This window comes from Netta rufina, assembly GCF_964035555.1.
Source record: "Netta rufina genome assembly, chromosome: 1".
Classification (NCBI taxonomy): Eukaryota; Metazoa; Chordata; class Aves; order Anseriformes; family Anatidae; genus Netta; species Netta rufina.
In genome coordinates, this window is record NC_140123.1 from 93,873,439 (window position 1) to 93,888,944 (window position 15,506).

The 15,506-nt window shown below is 45.4% G+C and overlaps 1 protein-coding gene across 1 annotated transcript in view; it reads right to left on the minus strand.

Annotated features, from left to right (window-relative positions):
- Positions 1-15,506, minus strand: part of PCP4 (Purkinje cell protein 4) — a gene marked incomplete at both ends in the record, with an annotated part of 60,948 nt that overhangs the window by 40,226 nt on the left and 5,216 nt on the right. The window lies entirely within an intron of this gene.

The window sequence follows — 15,506 nt, forward strand, 5'->3', positions numbered from 1 at the left end:
TTAATTATTTTAGTGTTCCTGATGTGAAATATTTTGTTTGCTGCATAGATCCCCCAAAATTTAATCACTGGTCAGCTCAACGTGGATCTGCATCTCCCTGTGATGTTACATTACCTCCTAGAAATCTCTACCTGGCAAGGGAACAAAACATAGAGCAACAGAAGTACCTGAAGCGCTGCATCCATGCAGCCAGGCAGTACCAAAACAGCTCCCAGACAGAAGCAGTCTAGTCGTGTTCAAATAGCTTGCCTCTGCTGTAAGCCTCGGCTGTCTGTGCAGGCAGAGCAGACAGATAATGGCAGCTGACTGTGGCACTTGATTAGGAGCAATTCAGAACCTTGGGGATCAAGTGTTTGGATTCAGAAGGGATCCTGGGTACCCTTTAATATTAGCATCCCTGGATAGGAAGAGTGACCAAAACCAATTAAGGGGTCAGGCTCCTTGCTCAGGCATGATATAACTGATTATGGATGGTGGTTGTTTTTTTTTTGTTTGTTTTTTTTTCTTACAAGTATTTACTTTATATTTCATTCTTCCAAACCTTTCTGAAATTCAGGGTAATTTAATTCACTGAGATACAAGCCCAGCTGTAATTGAGTTAGAGGCTGTCTTCAAGGGACAGCTTGGTTATTAATGGCAAAAGTCTGCGCTGACAAATTGCTTCATATCTGATCATATCGACTTTAACATTATTAAAACAGACTGTGTGTGCATCTCCCCAGCCTGCAGAAGTTCTGGTCTTTTTGCTGTTGGCTTTTTTATTTCCAGCTGTACAGTTCAAACCAAATTTGTTCTCTCTTTCCATTTTCCTATATATTTCAGAGGTAAACAGATGTTACTACAGCCTTATTACAGATGTTATTACAGCCTGCTAGAGCTGGCCAGCTGGGTTTTGACAAGGTATTCATTACGGCAGCTTCCAGTTGCCACACAAAGCAACTTTCTGCCCCTACTGTAAGGCAAATCCTTCTGATTTTTCAAGACAACAGCAAGAGGAAGCAGCATGGACGTTTATGCATCGCTTTACACCCCCGGGCGGCCTGCGTGGTCACAGACAGCTACCACAAGCATCCCCAGAGCCATTTGCTGTTCCAGCAGCAGGGAAATCACCAGACACGGATGGAGAGCACGCAGCAGCCTTGGCAGCGCACCCTGCCCAGGGGCCGGCCGCACAGAGGGATGACGCAGACCTGTTATCTTTGGCCCCGTGCCACCAGGGGATCCCTGCACGGGGAACCCTGAATTGGCAGCTGAAGCAGCCTTTAAATTGGGCCGTGCTCAATGGAGGATTTGTCCCGCATTGTTCAAACCCGTATGGAAACCGGCCCTCTGAGACTTTGGGGGAGCTGCTTTGTTCAAGCGCGATACAGCTCAGAACAAAGCTGCCTTGGCACCACAAGCCTAAACAGCAGCCAAGTGATTAGAAATAAACCCACCACACTAAGAAGGAGAACGACTAGGGTGATGCACAAGGTCACTTTGATTGCCAAGCGTCAGGGACAGCAATCATACGTGTTCATCCACAGAAAGCAGGAAAAAAAAAAAAAAAAAAAAAAAACGCTAGATCACTAGCTCTGTCCAAGAGCTGGCTGGAAAATCGGGATTTCCACATATCAGAAGTTCCCATGACCCTGCATCTGCTCAGTGAAATTGATGCTACTATCAGCTTCATTATTAACAGCAGCAGAGAAATTAAGAAAGCAATTTTCAGTGTAGCTGTAGGTAGTTCCCAAGCTCATCTGCTCCAGGACTAAATGTTCTCCAGTTCCTGTAGTGCCCCTAGCCTTGGAATGAGTCCAGGGGAAATCACCGAACCACAGGATGATTTGGGTAGGAAGGGACCTTAAGGATCACCCAGTTCCAGTCCCTCTGCCGTGGGCAGGAACACCTTCCACTGGATGAGGTTGCCCAAAGCCCCATTCAGCCTGGCCTTGAACACCTCCAGGGACAGGGCATCCACAGCTCCCCTGGGCAGCCTGTGCCAGTGCCTCACCAGCCTCTGAGTGAAGAATTGCTTCCTAATATCTAATACAAGCCTACCCTCTTCTAGTTTAATGACATTACTCCTTGTTCTATCATTGCACTCCCTGATAAAGAGTCCCTCCTCAGCCTTCCTGTAGGCCCCCTTTAGGTACTGGAAGGCTGCTGTAAGGTCTCCCCGGAGCCTTCTCTTCTCCAGGATGAACAACCCCAACTCCCTCAACCTGTCTTCACAGGAGAGGTGCCCCAGCCCTCTGAGCATCCTCATGGCCTTCCTCTGGACTTGTTCCAAGAGGTCCATGTCCTTCTTGTGCTGGGGCCCCAACTGTACCCACCTGCTCCGAGTGGGGTCTCATGAGGGCAGAGCAGAGGGGCAGAATCCCTTCCCTTGCCCTGCTGGCCACGCTACTTTTGATGCAGCCCAGGATACAGTTGGCTTTCTGGACTGCAAGTGCATATTGCTGGCTCACATCCACTTTTTCAAATCTGGCCAGACAGATTCACCAAAAGCTTCCCCACCACATTGTTTCAAACACCCCCCCTCTACAGTACTGTTACTTCCAATGCAAGTTCAATGAAAATTTGCATTTTCTCCACCCCAAATAGTTATCTGTCACTCCATCATCAGTCCCCCATTATGTACCAAGGTCCATTCTTCACTTTGTGCCTTGCATATGAAGTGGAAGAACAATGTTACCCAACTAGACGTTTTCACCTTACTAACACAAAGACATGACAACGGATCATGCAAAGACATTAAAAAGAGGACTTTAATGTGCTCCTCCAGGAAATAAAGCCATGCATTCATTCTTAATATCCTAACAGACACATCCTGTGACTAGATAGAAAATACATTCCTTAGAGAAGTTTCGTGCAGAAAGCAGATTACAACACTCATTTAGATCCAGCTTTGCGCTGTCTGACACACTGCAGTCTGACAAAAACATCTATTAATTTAAGTCTTACATGACATGACCACAAAATATAGTTAGAATTGAGATTTGCAAGATTTATTTTGTTGCAATTCACACTATTACTGCTAGATACTTAGCTAACTATGTTTTTGCATCTGTAGATCTGTGTCATAAGCCCAGCTCCAGGATGTGCACCAAGTGCACCAAGTTTTCAGCCAAAGCAAGCAATACAAGGCAGAACTAAGAAATCACTGCACCAACTCCTGCAATCTTACGTGAGAGCTTCCTTTGGCTTGGCTTGGATGCCAGTGCTGTCCCATAGCTTGGGAAATGAGCTGAAGTGATAGCTAGCCACGTCTGACTGGACAATTAAAATCGGCATGAAGTTGGCCTGCCTTAGGCATTTGGCTGACCTGCTTAAACTGCAGCACACGTGTGCTGGCACATGCGTTTCAAAAGTGTGCCAAGCCAACAATGTGCTTGCTCTCTTTTCTATTGCTGAGTTATCTGTCAGATCTGAGTGGAGTAGTGATACGTATGAAGTAGCTATGAAGCTTCATGTTTTATTTTTCCACCATTTCCAGAAAGCTGTCCGCCTAGCCTAATTTGTAGCAGTTTCCATCTTCTATCTCCCTTCACCTCACATTTCACTAATACATGTTAGGAATTCAAGGAATTGGCTTTCAGTGTTGCTCAGATTTCTTTCCTGAACATCACACAGTATCTCAAGCTCCAATAAAAGACACGGTACAGAGTATTTCAACTAGTGTTGAAATTCTGCTTTAAAATTCGATATGCAGAATATTCAGTAATTTAAACTAAAAATAGTTTAATCATTGGGATTTAAAAGAGAAGCATATTTGCTGCAGTGGGAAGGTAGAGACAGCAGTAGTCTCATTACTTATACCATTAGAAAGTAGAGAATAAAAAGCATGAGAAATCAGATGAAAGGCATGCTTGTGATCTTTATAAGAATTGCTTTTCTGTCTCTGTACCTGTCCCCTACTGCTCCACCTGAAACTTGGACTTGATCACTGTCATGTTTTCATATTTAGCTAGGTGTTACACATTTTGGCTTATCTCAGGCCAGCCTCTCTCCCTCACAAGATAGCATTGCAGCTACCTCCTGACGTCTACTCTCACCTTGTCTGATTTAGTGGTGAGTCCCTTCTAAATATAAGCCTACCTTGCGCATCCAAAGCCCGGTGCCCCCACCTTCTAGTAGAAGAGGACACTCCTTCCTCCCTTCAACACAACTTCACCCTAGAGCTTACTGAGGGCTTTGCTGAAACACACACCGCTTCTTTGTAGAGCTGGTCATGTAAAGCAGTATGTGGGTAGTAGGCCTGGTCAGACTTGAATCAGCTGAATACATCTGGCTTGGAAACACTAATCCACTGAGGATAAACTTTTTGTGGGAAAGTATTACCCTATCTATAAAAAGATCCTCAGAAATCACCGGTCTTCCTTCATATCCTGCATGTTATTAAGAAAAGGTCCAATCTCACTAAAATCCTCAAGGAATCAAAGATGCCTTCAGACCTATTCAGCTTTTTCTCATCTACTTTATACCCATCGTACACTTGCACCAACTTAGGAGTTAGTTATCATGATCTTGAGAATCTTTGCCTTGAAATTTATCTTCTGTAGTCAGAATGCCACCAACTCCAGTCTCAGTGCTTGGTAATCCCTCTAGTGTTAGATTTGTAGAGAACAAAGCACCGTCAAGGCAGATTAATGGCCATGATATCTGCTGTCTTGGAAAACTTATTTTGGATGTCTCGGGGTAGATGCAGATGAAAAGCATCCCCAGGCAGTACCAGCATCAGGTACTGTCTGCTTTCCAGTGCTCTCTCCAGGGGTTTTGAAGCTGTGCAGGTCCCTAATTTCCCTGAAACTGCTCTTCCACCCCCTACAAAACTAAGGCACTTTCTATCAAATGCTGCTTCTCATGTGAGATTCTGATTTAACAGGAACTTTTCAGCTGTCTCACCAATTCACTTGGACGGAGCCTACTAACTGTTGGCAAGATTAACAAACTCAAGCACAACACTGCCCTGAGAGCTGTCCTGTTTCTATGGATAGATAGGTCTGGTCAGCATTTACTTGGGTGTTTCTGAACTGCACCTTTTCTGGTGATGACAGAAGGCACCTAAAATCCCTACGAATGCATCTACATCAGCATACAGCTAGCCAGGATCCCTGCAGGTCTTCGCTCTTCTCCATTTTTAGGACAGCTGTGTTGTGTGGTGATTCTACACATAACATACCCCTGCTCACACACCCAACAGCATACAGCCTTTGAGTTTAGGCCATTATAGCCTGAACATTTGTTTCCCTATATCTGGTCCTGCTACTGCATTTTCCTGGTCCTGCTGGCACTATCAGGCAGCTGGCTCCACGCTGCAGCTAGAATAAAACCAGCCAGCATAAGAGCAGCAAATAAGGGCAGTAACAAAGCAGCTTGCACCTCCTCTCCACCAGACACTTGGGCACCAAGACCCTGTTTGTGACACTAAATATACAATTGCTTGCACACACTTTGCCATAGCTAGTGCTCTCTCCCCACCCGATGATCCAGCACAACCCTCCTCACCTGTTTGCTGTCTCTAATCTAGGAATCTCTGAAGTCAGAAGGACACCACCTCTAAAAGCATTTTTGCCCCCCCCCCCCCCCTTTTATTTTTTACTTTCAGCTTTAACAATAGATTTCCAGCACCATTCTGCCTGCTGTCACTGTACTCACAGTACCAGCTATACCTCTGCTCCAGGTCACGTTTCATGCACTGCATACTAAGGTGGTAACGTGGGAATGCTCAGTGTCTGTAAAACAATACTTTTCAAGAGGAAAGACAATTCAGCTGTAACTAGCATTCAAGGCATGTAGGCAGACAATTTTCACTTCTGACTAAAGTTGTGCTTTTTCCTCCATGTTGGCGCATAAATGAGGCTGTATGCCATGGTTATGAATGGAGCTGATGAGAAAGCACCAGCTGAACTTGGCCTAGGTGGTACTTGCACAGCTTCCCCACATGGAGACCTCCCCCCAGGATCAGGCTAGGGACATGGAGTGGGGATAAACTGTGACATCCCCCAACTCCTGTCATTAAAATCAAGTTTTGCAATTGCAGTTCTTTTGTAGTTGCTTGCTCTGAGCTTACTCCATGAAGGTTGCCATTCATTTTCCTAACACAAGACAAGTAGGCTGTATGATCTCTCTTGCATCAGTTTCCATAAGAGAAATAATGAATAATTGTCACTATTAAAAGTAGAAGGGAAGAAAGATGTTAGTTATTTTTACCTGGTTTCTGTTTATTTAGCATGTCTATTTTTGTTAAACCAGTGTCCAAACAACTGAGAAAAACATGGAACACCTTTTCTTAGAAAAAGTAGGCTGTTACTCATCCTCATTATCCTCTGCAAGGCGTAGGATCCTTTTAAGTGCTACATGGCTCTGTGATTTTGAGGCTCTGTTGCAACTGACAGGATGAAGGAAGGCATAGCTTTCCTGTGATGCACACAGCCTTCTCCCAGTCCTCTTCAGCCAAGAAGTGGGTGTCTCGTGATTTACATACCCTGTGTCTAGGTCTAGCCACTCTATTACAAGTTCTTTTGTAGTGTAGTTATAGAGAAGAGAAAACCTGTAAACAATGAGACATCTTCCAAGTCATCTCTAAGAAGGAAAAAAAAAAAAAAAAAAGCAAGACAGACAATAGCAAACATTGGCCTGGAAATTAAGTATTTTATTAGTCAGTAATGAAATATCCAGCAAGCTTTGACAGCAGTTAGCTTCAGCAGGGACAGTGGTGGCCTACTACCATATGACATCATGAGCGTGACCCAGTGTAGAAACTGTTGGAAGATGATTCTTGTAAGCTGGCCAATATATTAGATTTACGGACATCTGACTAGAAAGTAATATGCTTTTGCAGCCTGGAACAATATTCTATTAATCTTCATGCTGAAGTGCTGGATGGAGCTTTCCCATTCTACAAATGCAGCAGTTTTTAAGTTACTCTTACAAGGAAATATGATCTGAAGCATACTTCCAAAGCTAACTGTCCTTTATTAGAGCATTGTTTTAATCTGTTGGCATTACACACATTGCAAGAATACTAACATGATTCTTTCTAAAGAGTGCATCTGCCAGCTTCGCCAAATTAAGGAGATTAACTTCCAACCTCATTTCTAAGTGCTATTTTAGAAAATGCCTTATCCCACTGAATCCACTCTGATGGAAGGAGTGGGCAAAGTGACAGATAAAAACTTATTGTTCTCCCTTCTTCCTCCTCTCTTGAGCTGCAATTCACCACCCAGCTAATAAATAGATCTGAGCTAAAATTAAAAACTGATGTTCATGCGCCTTCCCTATCCCACCCCCATCCTACAACAGCTGCAGAGTTTCCTCCTCAACCCTGCCGCGCTCTTGCTGCGCTTCAGAGCTATGCAGCTGTGTAGCTGTTGTGGTTATACCCTCAGTGAAGCTGGCAGTTTAACAGCTGGGGGTCTCCACAGTATCTGAAAAAAATACATACAGAAGGGTGTCATCTTCCCACACACACCACAGAAGTCTGGCTTGCTCAGATACCCTGCAGGACTGCAAGCACCTCAGAAGAGAACAATAGCTGCTTTAACTAACATGGCATATTGTCTCCCTACAAACACAAGTTTTGGGATTTACTGCTATCAGGATTACTGGTGCTACAATCTTCACTTCAGTATTTAAACGCATCTGGTCCCAAAACCCAAGACCCCACAAATCTTCCACCATTTCAATGGAATATATTAAGCCACATCCAGGAGAGCAACCAATGAAGTTTTCCCACTTAACTACCTGATCCAGATACAGTTTCAGGCAGAAACCTCCACGTCTGCCTAGTGTTTCATTCTTGGCCACATTCCTCTCCTTCTGTAACAGCCTCTTGGCAAGAGCACTTGTCTGGAGTGATTGAAACATACTCCAGGTTCTCCCTCAACCTGGAAGGAAGCAGACACCTTATGCTGCTCCACCAAGCTGGGGGCATGCCCACACCACCAGTTTTGAAAACAGCCACAGAAACTGCCTTGGTGGCAAGTGTCTCCTCCCACCCCAAAGGTGGGTGAAGCTCAGATTTCAAAGAAGTCTTTGACCCCTGTGTAATGGCACATCACGTTGCCAGTGATGCCTCCATCTTTGCTGATTTGACTGCCTGGGTACCTACCTGAAGGTGATCCAACCACCAAAACACACAAATTAAGTGCTTCGAGCTGCAGATGTGAGCCATTAGGCACATCCCATGAGATCTGAACTGACAACTGATGAGCCAGAAATACCCCGCGCATCCCCATCACAGGTCACACAACCACACACCCTTTGTGATCCTTTAGGAGGTGGACACAACGCAGCACTTGGTGCAGAATTCAAGAGCCCAGAGGGAATGTAAGACAACATGAAGGAGCTTGCTGCACATCAAGGGAGACGTACAAGCTGGGGTTGTCTGTATTCAAAGTGTGACAAAAAAGCATTTACGCACACACCAAGTCCCCAGCTGAGAGACAGAGTGAGACTTGTTAATTACATGTGCCCAGTGAATTGTATGTGCCCCATTGCTTGGTGTCTGCTCCAGAAGACAAGCTGGAATATTCTTGCTGCTCTCGGGTAGAGAGACTGCTCCCCAGATATTCAGAGTTGCGGTCTCAAACCCTGTCTTAGGTGGGCACGTCAGCACCCTGGCAATCAGCAGAGCACTTCTGTCAGGTTGTGTAAGGCTTTTCCAAGGCATGTTCTTCCCCTAAGCCACAGGTGCCTGGGGCATGCGTTGATTAGGTATTTTTCCTGGATAGGTCTCCTGAAGCTAGGCACACAGATGACACATTGATGCTGAACTCTGCCCCTGCCCCAAGAATACCACTGCAACTCTTTAATTGTTAGGAAACGCTTTAATATCAACAGGAAATAAATTTATCCAACAAGGCAGTCTTGTTACACGTGCTTCATCCCTAAACCACAGGCACAGCATCCAGGGCTGTTAACACCATATCACTTGCATGCACTCCTTCCCAAGTCCAGATCCGACTCCAGAAGCCAGAGCCATTCAGTGAAGGAGGCAGGTGTGGCAATGAATGTTGTAAAAATGTTTGTGTGAAGTTGTAAAAATGCTTCTTGTGAGACTTCATGTGAGAGGCACTGTCACCATGACCAGGCATCATACCCAGATCATCAGATAATTAAATCATGGATAAGATGACAGGATTCATTGAAGTGAATCAAGCTAATGCCACTGTTGAGTCTAGACACTCACTGGTGGTTGTGAATAGTGATTCAACATTATTCTATCAACCCAGTACCCAAGATCACTTGCCCCAGTTCATTCTAAACAACCAGAGATCTTTAATGGAAGTGCTGCACCTGTCTCCTAGATGCTCACTGACAGTAGCTGACATTTTACAGCATTGCCGTTCTCTCTAGGCTCATTAAAGATGAAGGAAAACACCTACAGACCTAGAGAAAAGGCTCCTTGGTTATCTGAGGACAGATTTTCCAAGTTACTTCATTAAGCACTGAAATGCATTTTTAGGTGTTGAAGTTTGAGAAGCTTCCATGCAGCTAAGTGAACCATCTCCAGTTCACACCAAGATGCATCTAGCACTAAATATGTTTGGACACTTGCACAGTATTACTAGGTAAGCCCTTATACCTCAGCTTCCCTGGAACTATTTACAGTGCCAGAGCTTTGCCCGGCAGTCAGAGCATTTTAAACATTCAGACAAACTGCAGATGAAGTTGAAGTGTGGTTGTTGTTTTTATTTTCCTGTAGAAGAAAATTCTTCATCAGTTCTGAAAGGAGTTAGCTGCTAGAAAATAAAGTACTATAGTCAGATTAACAGCTGCTTTTTAATCTTTCTTCATTAGGAGACTGGTAATCACCGTCCATAACAAGAAATTAATTTAGCTGGAGGCAGTAATATAAGAAACCATGCAAAGTCTCAGCAAGTAACTTCCAAGGGATCTGAAAGCTCCCTTCAGAGGCTTCTACAACAGCATTTTAAGTTCCACTCAAATCCTAACAGTTATTAGCACAAGCAAAAACCTTCTCACCATCTCAGCACCACTTTCAGATAATCTTTCCATGGCTCCAGAGGAACCCTTTTTAATCACTGTCCTCAGATTTTCTGACAGATTAGGACAGAGAAAAATCAAAATATTTTTCAGTTACAGCATTACAAGCAAAATCCACCAAAACCCCCATCAAAATACAGCAAACAGATGTCTAAGGAGCTTCTGCTGATCTTTTTTTGCCTCAGTATTTAAGCAATCTTTCATACTGAGGTGGTTTGGACCAGTCCAGTTGCTTTCCCCTGCCCTTTGGAAACAGAATGGTCTTTTGAGTTAACAGCTGGCAGGCAAGCAACAGCAAGGGAGCTTTTCTTCAGTGGAGCTGTGGGTAATAAACACTCCAATGTTATCTGTTGAATGACAGTGATGGTAGGACTGAAGACACTGACTGCACTCTTAAGTGTCATCTGTATGGGGCTTAGTGCTGCACCAGAGACATCATTTCTGGCTCTGGAGGTGTGCTGGGAATACTATTCTGTTAGGCACTGGGAAGCGCATTATGAATAGAGAGCCCCTGTGCTGGGATTAGCAGTGATCTTGATGTTTATTGGGACTTACCTTGCAAAAGGAAGCAACGTAACCCTAATTATCAAAGGGTAATTACTGAGCAAATAAAACCAGGCACAGGACTATAACCTAACAGTGCCTTGCACAGTTGCAGCAAGCACAGCAGCATCACACTACCATTCCTCTTCAGATTATTTTTTTTCCCCAAAAAGCTGTCTTAAAGGAGTAGCCAACAGAAGTGGCAGGAGTATAGGTACTTTAAAAGCCTACTGCATGAACCCTATCCAGCTGACTCAAATGCAGCCAGGAGCAAGGAGAGGTCACGGAAAGCATGCTGCATTACACCTGGACTGTCTGATCTCTGTAAGCAGCAGAAAAGCATGGTGAGGATTTCCTCCACATTCCCCATTTAGCCTGACCTGCAGACCAAAAGGTAAGCTGCTCCTCACAAATCTCTTAGCCGGAGACCACACTGCCACACTGCTCTCCATCTGCCTCAGGTTTACTCTTCAAGTCACTTACCTAAAAATACACCGAGTGTAACATCTGCACAGTAAGTACAGCCTGAACTTACTTGGCGTTGCTTTTTGCTTTCTGCAGGTTGCTAGGAAGGGAATATCCATTTGTTAAAGCAGCAGCAGGTCTCCTAGGACAGGAGCTAGCCCCCAGAAATAGGTGCTGGATAAGGCGTAATTGTAGGTATCTCTCCTGATCCCCCCCAAAAGGTGCACTAGAGAATTTGGGATTCTGCTAGCTGCCTCTGCCAGGCATTTGATCCACTGACTGTCAAGTAGTCATCCTGCCTGAATACACTTTTAAGAAAAAACGCTAGTTTGTCCCAAGAATGCTTCCACTGAAAGAAAAAAAAGCATGACATTTTTCAGCTTATTTATTTACAAGCACACCATGATCCTTTCACGCCTGGCACTGTTTGCATTTTTTCCCCCTTAATTATAACCCTCCCCAGGACAACATTTACAAAGTTTGCACCAACTACAAGCCGGGCATTTTTCCTCCATCACCCCACACAACTTATTCCTCACCCTGCCCCTATGCAAAACCATAAACGCATCTTTTAAAGTATGAGGTTTTTTTGCTAAGTTATCACCCAGCGGTGCACATGCTCCTTCAAAGCATGAAGCACTGCACCGGTTCATGCCCTGAAGGTGCACAGACACCTGTGGAGGCTCACTCACATAGGGTTTCAGCCCCCCCAAAGCCATGCACACCCCGCACCCGACCCCCTCCGGCCGCTCACCCACCTCGCTCATCTCGCCCGCGCCCCGCCGGCAGCACCCGCCCCGCACCGCGCCGCGCGCCCGCCGCCCCGCGTCGCCCTTTAAGAAGCGGCGCCGCGCGCCCGGCCCGCCCGGCCCCAGCCAATGGGCGCCGCGCCCCGCGCCGAGCCCCCCTGCGCCCCCCTCCCCTCGGCATCTCCCCCCCTCCCCCGCCGCCATTTCGAGGGGCCGCGGCGCCCCCTGGTGGAGGCGGGGAGGGCGGGACAAAATGGCGGCGGGTGGAGGGGCTGGGGTTGGGATGGGGTTGGGTTCGCCGTCCTCAAGACGGGTCTCGAAGCTGGGGCTGCTGGCTTTGTGCCTGCCAGGCGCAGAGGGAGGCGAGGGGTGAGCTCCCCAGCCCGTGTGGCGGAGTGCCCTGGTAATAATGTTAACTCCTCTCAGAGGTGAAGCGGGGAAAGTTTCGGGGCGCTGCGCTTCTCACCCGACTTTGTCCTCTCTTATGGAAGGGCTGGTTGAGCCACGGTGCGAGCCCCGCTGCTGTCGCTCTCAAAACCTTCACTGTTACTTCATCGGGCTGCTTGCCAAAGAAGATGGAAAAGAGTGCTTTCGATAATTTCCTCAGAAAAATAAATAAATAAATAAGTAAAACAAAACTTTGGAAATTATGCAGTCCCACTCCTGCATCCATCTTTTGATGGAGCACAATTACTATATTTGGCAATACACATTTCAGATGCTCTGACTCATGTATCTGTGAAGAAATATAGATTCAATTTGCTCTGGGAATGCACTCAACTCCCCCAAATTTCTCTCAAATCGATAAAAAGAAGAAAAATAAAAAAAGTTAAAGCGGCATTTTGGAGAGCCCTGGATTGCCAACCTTAGCACACCCAGGGTTTTTTACATTGCAGTAGCCTCTTCATCACAACCCATCTCCAGAGCTGGCCTTGACAAAGGCAGCAGAAGAAATGTGGTGAGTCCTTCCTGGAGGCCACCTTTACCTTTCACCACGCTACCTGCAGAAGCTCAGAGGCTGCAGGTTGTCCTTTGTGTACAGGATGGGGGACACGCAAGCCTTTTTTACATCCATTCACTTAGACTGATAAATGTCTTTTCGTACAAACTGGCTGCCCAGACTTCTGGGCAGGAATTAAACGCTAAATTGTGACTTATCCATGCTCTGGAGAAACTTACTATTTCCCAGCAAGGTAAAAGCCATTGTAGCTCTTCTCAGTCACACAGTCGATTCCTAATCTCAGGCAGCCATCAGGGCTGTCACCGTCTTAATTCTCAGTGAGGTTACCTGGGATCCCAGTCTTGCAGGGAAGCAGAACTACGTCAATCTCTGCAGCATCGATCCAGCACCAGGTTGAGAGCTTTCTTTTGCCCTGTTAAACACAGTGGCGCATTTGCAGTTTGTGTAGTTTCTTGACAGGTATTCGATCTTCTTTAACTTGAGCCCGTGATGTGTTTGCGGCTATTCATGTTCTTTAAAAGAAAAGGTTCACAGCACGAGGTGTTTCGAGAAGAATCACCTCACCAAATGAATGGATAAATCCTTCCATTTACAATTAGGGATCACAATGCTGCAGGATCCATTTTCTTTTTTTTTTTTCTTTTTTTTTTTTTTTAATCTTTTTTTGAGGCTTTCTCAGGTTACTGGCTGTAGCAAATGAGGGGGAAGACCCTATTTAAATTATCATCTTCAATCTTCTTTTATTATATTAATTTCACCAGGACCTCCAGTGGCATCTGGCATTTTACAAAATTGATATTAATTGCCCTGGGTCTTGGAGCAAGTGGACCAAGTAGGCAATAAGCATAATAAGAGTTCATTGCATGAGCAGCAGTTTGTTCTGCAGCTTCAGAAGTGTTAGTGCAGTGTGAGGACACAAAGTAAAAATGATGTTCACCCCCTGAAGCAGATTTGTATTATGTGAAAACGTTTTCCAGTGAAAAGTAATCATTGGCACATTGCATTAGTATTTATATTCTGACTAGAGTGCTGTTGGTCTGTGAGCTTATGGGTACAAGGCACAATGCGAACAAAAAATTCCTAAAGGGTTACTTCTGACCAAAGAGCTCGCAAACATGGTAGGCGATATAGACAGCTGAGAGAAAATCTTTTCAGCTTCCACTGACACTGTTAGGAGCCCTTTTAGTTGCAGAAAAATAAAGCTGGATCTGAAATCCTCTTGCTGCTTACCGTAGTGAAGAGGAAAAAAAAAAAAAAAAAAAAAAAAAAAGGCAGGAGCATGGCGCAGCCTCCTTTAGTATTGTGCCCAAACAAAATTCATTTCTTTCCCCTCCACATATTTGCTCATCCGATCCCACAAAATCACACCAAGGGGTAGCAGGATGATGAGGTGGGTCATATACACAAAGGCCACCACATGTCCTCCCTGGGTACAGCCACTGGCCACATGTCCTCCCTGGGTACAGCCACTGGCCGCAGTGGTTGCCAGTTAGCCAGCTGGGTTGCAAGTAGTCTGTGTTCATTTTGTAACTGCATGTGTAATGTGTGCTGGTGAAATATGACATAAAAATTTAATTTCTGTCCAAGAGCTGGTCTCTCCATCATTGAAACAAATGTGTCAGATTCAAGCAGAAAAGCCCAGAGTTATAATTCAGGCTGTACTCCACTGTGCGCAGAGAAGCGTGCTAACAGGGAAGGTACTTTCCACCAGATTCAGCATGGGAACATACAGTGTTTTTCTTTTCTGACCTGTGTCGAGGAGTTTTCAGGCTCCAAGAGGGGCATCCTGCAGAGCACACGGAGCTGCACCCAGGAAAGCCCAGAGGTCCCAGGTCAGGGCATGAGTCGATGTGAGCTGGCTGGCGTTTTGAGGAATGAGTTGACTAGATTATCTAGCAGGAGACGTGGAGGAGGGTGGCAGTCCCTCGCTTCTCAGGGCACTGTGTTAAATTGCAGTTCATAGCCAGGTGCCAAGCTTGCTCTTTGCAGATACAGCACTCTTCTTCCACAGCAGTGATGCTGAGGGGGATGGCAATGTCCTCCACGTGATAGCTCCCTGCTTTGGGGACAGCTTGCATGTACTGTGGCATGCAGTTCCAGTATATGGTGCACCAGCTGTGCTCCTGTTCTCTCTCTCCCTCTGCACAAGTCTTGTCCTTGCCTCATGAATTCGCTTTTCATACCCTGGAGAAAACTTCCACAGCCAACCAAAGCAATCTAGATATAAACTGGGGGTTGAAACACAATGTGCCTCTCTTAGTTCTTAGTGTGGCACTGCTGAACTTCACAGCACTTGGACATACGCTCACACAGACGCACAGATCCACCCTAATCCCAGGTGCGACCTGAGTTCGTACTTGTTCATTTATGAGCCAGCTTAGTTTGACATACCTCTTGCTCTGGAAAGCATAGAATTATGGAATCACGTAGGCTGGAAAAAACCTCTACGATCATCTAGTCCAACCTTTAAATGCAGCAGCAAGTTGAAATTTCTTAGAATAAAGATACCCCTAATATTCTTTTTCATTTGTGTTCTGTCATTTATATGATCTGATGGCACCAGGTTTTAGTTTTGAGTTTTTTAAGTATTCAGGCTTCACTGACAGCCTTTCTAGCCTCCGGCAATACTTTACCTTAAAGGTGCCCCAAAGCTCAGCTTTTACTAAAGTGCACTGCCAAGTAGTGACACTTCTAAATAGAGAAAATGTTCTAAGCTATTCTATCTTCCAGAGTCGTTATATTCTGAAAATTGACTATTAAAATACCACCTTCTTGTTCATCATGTCTGCACCTGC